Source organism: Passer montanus, unplaced genomic scaffold (assembly GCF_014805655.1).
Source record: "Passer montanus isolate IOZ18808 unplaced genomic scaffold, ASM1480565v1 scaffold125, whole genome shotgun sequence".
Classification (NCBI taxonomy): Eukaryota; Metazoa; Chordata; class Aves; order Passeriformes; family Passeridae; genus Passer; species Passer montanus.
Genome location: NW_024359278.1, coordinates 1,235,196 through 1,249,203, shown reverse-complemented (window position 1 = coordinate 1,249,203; position 14,008 = coordinate 1,235,196). Strand labels below are relative to the sequence as shown.

The 14,008-nt window shown below is 41.0% G+C and overlaps 1 protein-coding gene across 2 annotated transcripts in view; it reads right to left on the bottom strand.

The window, feature by feature from the left end:
* Positions 1-14,008, bottom strand: part of NR3C2 (nuclear receptor subfamily 3 group C member 2) — a 189,192-nt gene that overhangs the window by 34,923 nt on the left and 140,261 nt on the right. The gene's annotated exons all lie outside the window — the stretch shown is intronic.

The following is a 14,008-nucleotide window of genomic DNA, read 5'->3' as shown; positions in this document are numbered from 1 at the left end:
TTGACAGTCATGTTTACAGTGAAGAAAACTGTATTTTTCATTTGGCTCCATGCCAGCGCTGTAGCTCAACTGGTTTGGTAACTCCCACAGAAACCAACAAGTAAAGATTAAATACAAACTGAGCAGCACATACTCCGAGGCGCTCTTTAAAAGCTGTTTTTCACATCTGCTCTCTCACTCCAATACCAGCTACAAAATTGACTAAGCCACCTCTGAAAGGGAGAGTAAAAGCCTCGCTCATCAGGATTACTCCCTGAAAATGCCCAAGAAATCCCTGGCTCTCCACACTGACCAGAGGATGGAGCAAGCATAGGCATTTCAAGGGACAAAGCTGAAGTCTGGAGCCTGTTTGGGCTTAGGACAAGGGTTTCAACCAAATGGCTGTGTAGCAGTGACTGCAGGACTTCGTGTTCAGTGTTACTGCAGCCAGAATATCATATTATAATTCTCCTATTTTTCAATCACCTGAGACAGAGCAGTAGGTGAAGAAAAACAAACAATAGAGAAAAACACCACAGATATACCCAAGGTTAAAATCTCAAATATCTGTCATGACTTTTGTTGAGTGTTTTAGCTGGTCCTTATGCTCCAATTGAAAGAAATAAGGTGTAACATTTGAAAAGCCACAAACCTGGATTTTAAAATGGCACTTCCAACAGCTGTTCTCTGTAGCTCTAACAATAAACAGTAGAACAAATAAGATGCAAGTCGGTTGGACAGCTGGTTCCGTAATATTTGCCCCTCATATGGAAGTCTTCTCTCCCAAAGCTGAAACAGGGATCCTGCTACTTCAAGATGGAAGTTTTTGTGCCATCTGTGAAATGCTGAATACGTTCTGGTCATCTGCAACAGGGAATGCTACTCTAGGTCCAATAACAGGACATTTATCTGGATGTGGCCCTATTGTAAAGTGGCTTTGGAACACAAATTAACATGAACATCAGCTACATTATGGCATTCCTTATTTTTAAGGGCAAAGCTTGAGTGTTTAGGGTAGCCACAAGATAGGTAAACTACCATACTCTCTTTTCAAAATTATCATAGTAAACTTCCACATGCTGTACAAGTTGGGTCTAGAGGGACGTAATACATGTAGAATATATACATTATATACTTCCTTTGTGCCCAGGGAATATACACAAATTAAGTTATGAACTCCACACACCCAATCATTATTTTTCATAGGCTCAAAATTAATATTATTCATCACATTACTGTTAAAAAAAGGGGATCCAGAAACGTCGAAGAACAAAATGTTTTTAATAGTAGATAAGCTCCCATAAATATTATGATTTAATTCAGCAGATTTCTAAGAGAGCAGTATCTTGTTTGTAGAATGGTACTAGTGTTCAAATTTAGAAGATGAACAATGTAAAATGCTCTGTAGATTCACACTCACTTCCAGTACTCTGAAAATAAAAAAAGTAAGCTAAGTCTGAAGTTTAGAAAATAAGCTGTAGTTCTACGTAGGGTGAATCACAAAACTTGCAATTACAATCCCCTGGAATCTATTTTTTTTTTTTTTCTTAAAGATGATATTCAGAGCTTGCCTTGATGTCCATCAGAAAATCATTTACTGTTTGTATACCTGAAGTCACAGTTTAGTTGACTAAGATCTTTATTCAATCCCATCTGTAAAGCTCTGCCAGAGCCAGGACCAAGCTGATCCTGACCCAACAGATCTTTATTATATCCTATGCATGTTTGAATCCAGGGGAATATCAAAAGCACATTATAAAAACCTATGCTACCTCTAGTGTCAAGCAGAGAGTTTCAGTGGAGAGAGAGGGGAAACCAAAATGGACACAGCAGAGGACACAAGAAGTGGTGGAGGTTTAAAAAAGATGTAAAGGAGAAGAGAAAGCAGCAAATGGAGTAAACACACAAAGTATAAAAGACAAGGCGGGGGAGGTGCAAATCACTATAAGCACTTCAGACAAGGTATAATTTGGGATTATTTCTAGGTGTGTGCTGTACCACTAGCTGTCTAGGCAGCCTGAGGGTAGACAATATGCTGCAAAACAAACTCACTGTGGCCACCTGTAACTCTGTACCCAGGCCAGTGAACACCTGCATTTCAAACACTTGGGTTCCTCCACTGAGGTCCAGTGCCCGAGCTCCACACCTGGGCTACAACCCCCAGCTCCTGCCCAGCCTCCACAGCTGCCAGCTTCCTCCCTTCCACCCCATGCCAAATGCTCATGGATTTCCCTGCACACCCTGCCACTACCACCTCCCTCTGCTCTCCAAAGACAGACTCCAGGACCTTGCTGCACCACAGTTACCAAAGGTGTCAATTCTCCCCTCCAGGCAGCTCTGACTCAAGACAGATTATTCTCTAAGCCCTCACTCAGCGCCTCTACCTTTGTACAGATAAATGCTCCATCAAAATGCCACTTTTCTCTCCTCTGAATCTTTTCATCATGTTTGCCTGGTGACTTTGCCTCACTTACTTCAATGAGCTGACATCTGTTCTCATTAGCTATTTTACTGCTACCACAAATAGTGTTTTCCCTTCCCCCAAATCTGTTGTATCTTGACATGAAAATTTTGAGCTATCTTGGTACAGACGTTTTTTCACTTAGTTGTCTAGCACAATGGGAATGAGATTTTGCTGAGAATTTTCTAGACAATAATACAGACTTCAGATATACACACACATATGCCTGGGAATGCATGGAATGAAGTGAAAAGCAGTAATGCAAACTACAAAGAGCTCCTACAGCATTATTTAATTTTCTCTACAAAGTGCACCCAAGCATGCTTATTTTCTTCCAGAAACACAGAAGGAACAACCAAAATATGACCCTAAAGCTTCCATAAAACCCATTACCCACTTTGGGAAGCAAGCCACTGATTTTCAGGTAGCTCCAGAACACAAAACCTCTAAATGTGACCCCAAGTGTTAGAATCGTAGAATATCCCGCGTTGGAAGGAGCCCACAAGGATCCATGAGTTCAACTCCTGTTGTGCCATGTTTGAGAGGAAGGATCAGGTACAAATCTGGGAGGCACACAGGCAAGCAGATGAGTCACTGTTTTAACTGGAGAGACCAAGAGGGAGGAAGCAAAGGAAAAGCAACTACTGAAGCAGGGACAACTTGTACAGGGACTTAAAAGGAGAGCACAAAATTCTTTTATCACGTAAGACACACTGCCAGAAGGACTCGACTCCTTCAAAGCAGAGGCCTTTCAAGGGTGATTTCTGCAGTAGTGTTTGGGATATGTCAAAGAGACCCAGTAGTCTGTCTAAATATGCAAAGAAAGGAAGACTGCAGCTGGCAAGGAAGAAAACAAAGGTCCCGGCTTCTCATGGCAAAATAAATTTTAAAATCTGTTTCTGACAGCTGTGACCCAGAGAAGGAAATGATAGAAAATACTATCACTTGCTGTTGAGCCTGAGGAATCAGTAGTCTAATTAAAAAAGTGAAGAAAATTTCCTAATTTCTTATCCTCCACTGGAAGAAGGAAGTTTTTACTGGACGAGTAGCTCCAATCTATTTATAATTGAATTTAGTGGAATGAAATGGAAGGCATAACTGAAACAATGACATAGTCTGGCATACTGTTTACTAATTAATAAATAACACTTTAATCTGACAGGATTGGACAGCTTAAAGACAAGGAGTAAACGTGCATGAAGTCTGATCTATAGAAATGTCACATTTTACTTGCCTTTGATCAGACTATGCAAAGAGCCAGGACCATCCATAAGTGCAATTCTTATTCTTGCTTTGCATCTGGATACCAGAAAGGGAGGTACAACACAGATAGAAGAAAGAGCTTCTTATGGATTTTAATAGTAATTGTGTACTATTTTCATTATGTTCACCTACACAGATTTTGGCTCATTATTCTTTTTGGATTTGAACTCCTAATAAAACAGACTGCAACTAGGTAAATATTGCTTTGGTTACTTATAGAACAACCTCAGAAGTGTTTGCATTTTGCTTTGTTTGGAACAGATTCTAATAAATGATGCAGTGCAATGCTGCTGGAGCACAGGCCTGTAAAGCACAGAAACAATATATCTGAAGCAGTTTATCTGATCGCCTTGAGCAGGATCAACTGAACTTTGCTCAACCCAGTATGTTCTTAATCTCTAATAAAGAGAATTCCACAATATCCCACACTATCTAACCACTCAGTGTTCTCCCAACATCTCCAATGTTGCATCATTTCTCCCCATCATTCCCCCAGTGGCCAAAAATAACAACTTATCATTCCTGTCCTCTTTTGCACCACTTTTTGCATTGAAAGACTGGTATCATGACCTTCTTAAAGCCTCTCCCTTCTAAACTAACATGAAATGAGTTTCTTTGACTCTTTGTTTCTTTTTTCTTTTCCTAAGCATCTTATCATCCTTGCTCTTCCCTGGACAGTCCCTAATCTGTACGCACCTTTCTTCGGATACATGATATGAAATTTCAGGAAGATGCAGTTTAGATCTTAAAGGAACCTTTCTAAATATAAAGACCTGATGTGAAAAAACAGAACAGGTTAACAAGGGACCTGTAGATACATTCACACTGGACAAATCCCAGAAGAGATGAGAGACACGTCCTTCACAAAGGTACCACAGGCACTGCAAACCCACCAACTAGCACAGGAACATATGTGACAATTTTGCAAGGCTGCCCCATCCCCACCACCCTGCCCAGAAGTGCTGAAACCAGACACAATCATCAGGCCCACACTTGCCAGCTCTGACAAGAACCAGAGTGATTCCTTGGCATCACATAAGACTTTGCCTATTTTTGCAACAATTTCACCTCACTGACTTTAACTCATGATCATCACCCAGCTGCGCTCTCCTTTCTTCCCTGCCATCCCTCAGCAGCTGCTCTCAGGTATCCCATTTCCCCATGCCTCAACTTGCACTTCTCAACATCTCAGTCTGTACCAAAAATGCCATCACGTTGGTTTCCAGCACTGGAACTGAAGATGCTTTTGAGTTCTGATCCAAATTTGTAGGTTTACATATTTACTCCCTATTTTGTTATACTTGTAATCATGACAATTACTACTGGAATCTCAACAGGACTCTACTCCAGATGTCCTTTCAGTATAACAAGGAACCACTCTGGAAGAACAATCTATACTGAGTAATTACATGCCCACTTCATGAAAAATCTTATGATATTTTAATGAAAAATCCACATTTTCTTCTGATTACACTTACAGCTCGAGATACTGAGCAGTGAAATGCAAGCACCTGCAGGGAGGTGGCACCTCACACCAATGTTTGCACACAGCAGTTGTCTCAAAAATCTTCAGGTGAAAGCTCAGAGCAAATCTCGTATACTTTGAGGTCTGACCCAAGGGTGAAGCTCAGGTTACCCACCTGTCTATCATGTGGGACAGTGATGAGCACTGGGGAGTGTTTGGGTAAGAGACAGAGGAATTAATCCTTTTTGAAGTTGAGTTTCAGGCTAATCATTCATGAAGAGACAGCGGACAAAAGTGACAAAAGAAAGCCAAGATTCTAAGTACATTTTACAGGAATATTTAGGTTGTCAGGGAAAATGTCTAACACATTTGCTTGTTTCTCAGCAATCCTCAAAGTGATAATTAAATGAAAAATAACAGTTTCATAGGGGTACTCCTCCCTGTGTGGGAACAACTTTCACCAAATGCCAATTAGTGGTTTCCTGTTAAAATCAAATCAAGCTGGTTTTGATAAAGCTTTTTAATGAGAAATGGCTAAAGTATGAAAATTTCCCCCCATATATATTGCATATTAAATCCCAAGATCACATAACACAATCTCACATCTAACATTTTTGGTATATAAAACTCTCTCTTGTACTTCTTCATTAATTTCAAAAGAAATGTATTTACTAAATATTTAAATCATCCAATAAACAAAGCCTTAAAAAAAGGCTTACAAAAGTAAATTATAATGTTGATGAAAGCCAATCTTAATCAGTCCTTTTCAGATGCTCCCAAACCTAATTTTTTACTGATTATTTATTCATTCTTCAAGCATATGGCAAATTCAATAATTCTTGAGCTAAGAGTTGTCTACTAAATGCATCAGTGTTTTTGATTATTCTATTTGTCATAAAATAAAGACAAGCTGTAAAATGTGAAAAACAAACGTGAAGATGAGATCACCTACAACTCCAAGACACCTGTTGGAATGAAACACCAGCAGCTTGAACTGTGAGCATTGGTAATAATTTGATTAAAAAGAAAGTTAAGGAAACTTTAGAGAACAGATTTTGACTGCACCAGACTGAGTACTCTTGGCCATTGTTGCTTGTTTCTGCCTTATGCCAAGCAACAACGTTTCTCCCATTCCCATGCAGCCTTCTGCAAGGCACTCCTCATCCAAGTCTTCTCTCTTGCTTTTATTTGGGTTGATACCCAATGTTCCATGTTTGTTACATGATTTATGTGCCCTCCATCCTGATCGCAACATGATAAAACCCCGACAGATGCTTACTATGTATAAAACTTCATATTTACATTGGAGACAAAGGTTCTTAACAAGTGTTTCAGAGTCCTTCAAAACCAAACTCTGTCACGGCACCTCTCATTCTATATCTTGAGCGCTCAGACTTCCACTCCATGCTGAAGAGTGTTTCATTTTCGTTCTTGCTCGAACTAAGCTTTGTAAGTGCTGCCCTTCCCTCTGTGGTCTTTCTGGGTATGTCATTACCACACTCCCACTTGGTTTTTTTCCCCCCCACTAAGCAACAAAAATTGTGAGATCTTTTGTCTCCTCATCTCTATGACTTCCATATCCCCTGTTATTATCAACTCAGATTTCTGTCAAATGACCTTACTCCTAATATATTGAATGCTGCTGGTCTGTCTCTCATCTTCTAGAAATTATCTACCCCACTTCCCAGAACAGCAAAGCTACCTGTGAAATACGACCAGGCTGTTTATCTTCTGCAGTCATCTTGGCCATATTTTTCACCATCTAGTTCATGATTAGTCATTAAAAAAGAAAAAAGAGTATAGCCCTGTTAATCTCCTGCTTCAATAAATCACCCTGAACATTAGTGAAAACACTCTAATATCAACCATTTTCTGGGGTAATGGCAAATCTCTACCATCACCCATCTGTATGATCTGAGAAAGCTGATGGCAGAGAACCACAAAAGCACACAAATCAGCAGCCACAGTGTGCAGGAAGATGTGCACTGGGTGATTTAGAAACACTCCCTCCAGTGGCTTCACCTTGCCTCCCTCTTTGTTAAACACCAGCTTCTTGCTGCTGTGTATTTCTAAGGCTTAAATGTGCTCAAAGTTCTCTTCATAACCTGCTGGGAAACGTTCTTTCTACTGCCACTGGACTCCAAGGGCTGCTTTTTGAGCCAGGTATGCCTGCCACACCTCACACTTATTTTAGCAAAACACAGATCCAAAAAATGGAAAGCACAGATACAAAAAATGAAAATGCACTTGAGAATTGGTGGGGAGAAAAAAGCAGAAAATAAGGTTAATAACAAAAACCACAATTCAGCATTGTGAGCCCACCCTACTTTGGCCAAGGTTGTTGCAAGCATAGGAAGTTAAATCTTCATGCCCTGTTATTCAGGTGGAAATTCTCTGAAGCAACAGCTCGGTGAAAAGGACAAGTTCCTCCTGCTCCTACAGCTTCTCTCATGATGGGGAAGTGAGTAATGGAAACACATCATCACAAACCACAGGGACAGGTTTCTAAAGGGTTCTGGTGACAACCAGCAGCTCTGGAAAAAGAGGAACAGGAGACACAGGCAGATTTTCACAGCAAAGACTACGCTTTTACTGTGAGGAAGAATAAAAAGGATATGGACTTACAGCACTGTGGAAGGAAACTGTAATAATAATATCACTGTGGAAGTGATAATTTGGTGATTCAGGAAAAAACAAAACACCACCAAGAGCTGCACGTAACAACTTTGAGAAATGCTGAAAATCTTCCTCTCAGAAAAGGATCACCCATCTTGTGTTTTGAACCAAAGCAAGGCACCATGTGCAGAATGTGAAGCTCTGGGGAAAGAGAAGGCTCTGAGCCTGCACAGGGAGTGCTGCACAGCTAAAATCAGACAGCACCCCCAGAGACTGTGTGCACAGCACCACTGCAGGACATGAGGCAGGCTGGGACACACACACCCAGCAGGAGCCCAGCAGGGATACGGCTCCTTTGCTGACAACCAAGGGTGCTGTGCCTTGAATGGTACAGTGGAGAGTCCCGAAGATAGAATGGGAAGTCTGGAGTGCAGCAGCCCCCCACCGAAAGCCTGAAAGGCTTTTCCTGGAGACAAGACAAATGTTGCTGGCAGCTGGTGCTTGCAGAAGGGAGAGCTGGAACCAGGAAAACGTGAAAAAACAAAGCATGAACCCGATTAGGAGTTTGATCAGGGACTGCTGGATGTGAGGTGTGGACTCTTGAACCCCTACAGTGCATCTTCTCCAGCTGCCTTTGCACACAGAATAAAATCATCATGTAAAATGCCAAATACAAGGACACACTTTCAATATTGCTTTTAATTGATGCCCAAAAGATTACTCTGACATTACCAGTCCTCTTCAAAATTCTGCATTTTTAACTGTCATTCACAAATAATTTCTTAATAGTTGTTGCATATGACTGTTTTCATAGTTATTTACAATACTTAAGAATCACAGAATTGTTTAGGTTGGAAAAAACCTTCAAAATCATTGAGTCCAACCATTGACCCAACACTGCCAAGTCCACCACTAAACCATGTCTATAAACACCAGATCTACATGGTTTCTGAAGGAAAACATCCTTCCCTGGGCAGCCTCTTCTAAAGCTTGACTGCTCTTTCAGTGGAGAAACTTTTCCTAACATCCAATATAAACATTCCATTTATGAGGATTATTCAAGTTGGAAAGTCAGAGGGTCACACCAACAGCAGGGCAAGAGCACTACACATGGAGTAAGCAGGAAAAGTTAACTGCTGAACAAACTGGCTCCTATAACATCTTCAATGGCAGGTTTATAAGCAACAGGCAAATTATCTATTACTTATTTTTATCTATTACTTATTACTTACTTAAATATTATTTATTTGTTTGTAACTTATTACTTAAATAGTATTGTTTATTACTTAGAGGTCTTTTCCAACCTGCTGGTGTCTTTAAAGGTCTGTTGAAAGAACTGATAAAAACCCAGTTGAATGTTCAAGCAAAAAAATTATTGACTGGATTCCCTCAGAAGAAAATGCTACATAATAAATGCAAATAAAAATGCATTAAAGTTAATGGCATTTCAAAATACTTTGCAGTTAAAGTTTAAATGAAAAATAAAATCTAACCATATGTATACCTCAAATTGCTTGTGCCTTACAAAAAGGGGTTTATTTTCCTTTACAATTTATGAAATCATGGTTCGTAGAAAATTCTAAAGAAAAATAAGAGGATACACTTCTGCTGTATTTATGTTTTCCCCAGGTTTTCAGATTTTTTCTTTCTTTTTTTTTTCTCAAAAAGATACGAACAATGATAATATAAACCCTATAAGCTCCAATAACTGAAATTAATAGTGCAATTTAAAATGTTACTAGTATGAGTTCTTAAATAGAAAACAGTAAGCTGGGCAAAAAGCTGAAGTATGATATCTTATTACTGTTCATCTTAATTAACCTATTTTTCAGATTATTGAAATATTTCAATATATAAAAAATAAGGGTATCTGCCAGTGAAGCCTACAAATCACACCCAGCATCTTGTGCACAAAGTGTCTTACATATGTAAATGTATGCGGACCCAAGACTGGGATTTCACAGGCAGCCTCTGCAGACAGAATGATGAACTGTGTAATTTGCAAGGTGAAATCTATTTTATGTCCCTTCCAGATCCAAAGGGTCCCTGAGCAAGCTGCTCCTCACTGCTGTGGGATACCAATCCTGGGAAGTCTCGGCAGTGCTTCACAGGGGAGCTGAGGCAGGGAAGGATTCCAGCCCTGCATGGTGCTGATCCTTCCACACATTTCTGTCCCCTCCGCACGTACAGCACATCCCATGGCAGAAGAGGAACCTTCTCTGAATATGCAGAACAGGGAGGGATGCCTGGCCACCAGGTTCCAACCAAGGTGTGAGGATCAATCTGCCCAGGAAGGAGGGTGGCAGTCACCTCAAGTGACGCCACATGAAACATTCCCATTCTCCAGGCTCCAGCACATGGGAGTGACACAGGAGGCTCTGTGCCACCCTGGTGGCAATGCAGGGCACATCCCAGGCGCTGCTGCCTTACAGGACGCAGCTGGTGGTGGCATAAGACCCCGTGCCAAGGTGTCACTGTGACACCCCCAGTGCCACCACGGGGACAGACACAACTGAGGAACAGCAGCACGAGGCAGGAGCCAAACGAAAACGTCTCGTGCGATAGCAAGAGCCTGGCCAAATCCAATCACAGCGTATGCTGGGAGAAACTTCCCAAATCCGTGAAGTCGCTCTGGTCCGTAATTAACTGAAAATTAATTACAGAATCTTGAAAAGAGCATAAACCAAAAATGGGCCAGCATACCTTCATAGTGCAGTTGCTCACTCTGAATCTCTTCCAACAATTAAGCCTAGCATATGTCACTGGAGTTAAAAAAAAAGATAATAAAACAACAAACAAAATATGATTCCCAAAAAAGTTTTGGAATCCTACTTGCCAAACGGGATATAGCTGTCTGCAGAGCACACACATACCTTCTAGAAATGAGAAGGATGATTTAATGTGATACTTGGCAACTTCAGCTTTGCAGAAATTACAGGTTGCAGATTCTTATAAAATCAAAACAAAAATGGAGACAATAACATAATTAGGTAAATTATTTGCTGACTTGATGAATAATTTTCTAAAGATTATTAAAGGATGTAAGAGCTTAGAAAATGCTCCAATATTTCAACAAACAAAACGTGGAGGTAAACAATAGAACTGCCAAATTATTTTGGCTGAGCTTTCACAAAAAGGTGCATTTTGTATCACTGAATTACACATATTTTTTACAAGGTGCCTAATCATGGCATGCTGCCACCAGTCAAAATAATGATATTTTTTTTTAATTTAGAAAAAAAAATTAGCATGCTGGAAAGTAGAAGTCATGCCATCAAAACAAAACGGAAAGACTGACAAAGTACAAAAGCACTCTATTTTACTATTTAAAAAATATTGAGAAAGAATATTACCAAAAGAGAAAAAAGAACCCTAAGAAAAAAGATCAGTAGATTAATCAGAGATTGTGCAAACATGTGCTGCAGGAAACATGGAACACTATTTCTGATTTCCAGTTTTCCATTATAGAGATTACTATCTTCAGTAAGAGCAGGAAGACAATCTCAAACTGTGAAATTACAAAATTTGCTTCATAACCCCACTATTTCAGTAAGTGGGAGGAGCTGTGTGGGGGCAGCCTGTCCACCTTCACTCCCATCTGCACATGGGGAGGGTGGCAAATGAGAGTCAAGTTCCTTTCCAGCCCATGGGAGACATGACCTTGTTCCCTAATCCAACATTTCTTCTGGATCCACTGGAGGTTTGTCTGCACATGGGGAGGGTGGCAAATGAGAGTCAAGTTCCTTTCCAGCCCATGACCTTGTTCCCTAATCCAGCATTTCTTCTGGATCCACTGGAGTTTTTTTTTTTTGTTTTTTTTTTTTTTTTCTTTTCCTTTAAATGAGGGGATAAAACATCATAGTTATGTACAAGCAGAAAATAAATGCCCATGGTTTCAGCAACTTGCAGACTTTCTAGCCCTGAGCTATGCTGATGACCATTTTGCTTATCATCTTACTTTATTTCTCATGAACCAAGCACATCAGCACCTCTGATACAATTTGGGATTTGTTTTTACATTTGCTTTTCTTTGGAGGGTGAGAGCTGAGCTTGGCCCTGCTCCACCAAGAGCACAGTGCAGTGTGTCGCAGCTACAGAGTTACTCTGCTGCAAAGAGATCTTTAAGTTGCATTTATAAATTAATTTTTACCTTCTCTGTTCATACTACTTAATAACATACTTGCCCATTTTACCTCTAAGTCCAAGCTAGAAACAGGTAAAAAGCCCATTTTTACTGGAGTAATGTATATGCTTGGCAAAACAGACTGACCACATGAAACTACTACCCACAATGTATCTTCATAATATGACCTTACTCATTCTCTTCAAGCTAAATATGGAAAAAATGTTTAGTACCAAACTTGGCATTTTATATGAAAGCACAGTTATTAAATATGAATTAATATATCTTTTTATCATTTCCACCTCCATTTTTTTTTTGTGAACTCCAACATATCAGAAATGCCCTGCAACAGCACACAGAAGCTCCCAAAATTGAGATGCTGTTGATGCCCCATGCAGAGCTCACCACTGGAGACAGATGGCCTAAGCAGAGAAAAGTCCTTAAGTTCCCAGCATTTCCTGCCAGAGCTGGGCTGGCTCAAAGGCTGGAAGGTCCATCAGCACGATTTGGGAGCCCTTGAGGCTCTCTAAACAGCAATGCTGCCTCTGGGCTGAGAGTGCTTTACCTCTCCCTCCAGCCTGCACTTTCCCTCTTTGACCAAGCAGAAGGCACTGCAGTGCATGGAAATCCAGAACTGTTCCTCTGCCATCTCATTCATGGCAGTGACGGAAGGACCTCCTTTACCACATTTTGGCTCCTTTATGTGGCATAAAGGGATGAAATCAGGAGTGAGAATTTCCCCTGAAGTTTCTCTGTGCTGTTGAGATGAAAATCACTGAAACAGCTGAACTGCAAATCTCAACTGCATGCCAGCTGTACACTGCAGAGGCAGACTTGGCCTTCCAGGTCAAAGTCACAGACATTAAAGTTGGGAAAAGATCTCTAAGAACATCGAGTCCAACTGCTAACCCACCACTGCCAAGTTCACCACTAAGCCTTGCCCCCAAGTGCCACATCTGCATGTTTTTTGAACACTTCCAGGGATGGTAATTCCACCCTGGCCAGCCCACTTCAGTGTCTGACCAACCTTTCAATGAAGGTATTTCTCCTAAAATCCAATCTAAACCTCACCTGGTACAACCTAAGGCCATTTTCTTTCATCTTGTAGCTTGTTTCATATAAGGAGAGACCAACTGATCAACATCTTGCTACTCCCTCCTCAGGCAGTTGTAGAGAGTGATTAGGCTTCCCTTGAGCCTCTTTTTTTAAGGAGCTAAACAACCCAGCTACTTCAGCCACTTCTCATCAGATCTATGCTTCAGACCCTTCACCACCTTCACTGCTCTTCTGTGGACTTGCTCCAGCACCTCAACATCTTTCTTGTAGTGAGGGACCCAAAGCTATTATGATTTCCAGCAGTCTACCAAGCTCCAACAAAAGAGAGGATTTTTCAATGGACTCCTCATTCCACCCAGTCCACCCAGTATGAAAAAAAAAGAAAAAAAAAAAAGAAAAAAAGAAAAAAAGAAGGAGCCCCCTCTAGCAAAGTTTCCCTCCTCCTTGCTTTTCTGCAGAGGACATAATGTGAACACATCCTTTGAAACCCACCTGGACATCACAGGGATGAACTCATGACATTGCAGATGAAGTGTCTCCTGCTGCTGTTTCCTAAGGTTCTCAAGCCCTGGGTTTTGCGGGAGCTCCACTGGCACTGCACAGGGCACATCCAGGAGGAATGCCCTACACCAGCTGCCAGCAGAATGCAGCAATATTCCCAGCACTGCAGAGAGCTGACCTCCCTGCTCCACAATGATTTTCAGCACTAGTTTTCTGGGATGAAGGAGCTGCTACCATGGAGCTCCTGCTTCATCAAACAAAGGCATTTTGTTTCCCTTGGCAGGTTGAACAGTGCAGATCAAGACCAAGGGAAAGCTGTCACCTCCCCAGCACGCCATAATCTGGCCCTGTTTTCCCTTGGGAAAAGGAAATAAGGGGCCTAGGATGCAATGTAGTATCTCAAAATTGGGAAGGGGGTTGAAAGAGAGCCTAACTGGGCTACTCTGAAAAAGTAAGGTGTGGCTTTTTTGAGTACTTCTGCCAGGAGACAGAAAAATGAAGTCTGGGAGGTAGAAAAAGGCAGCAGGCAGGGACCAGGATTTTG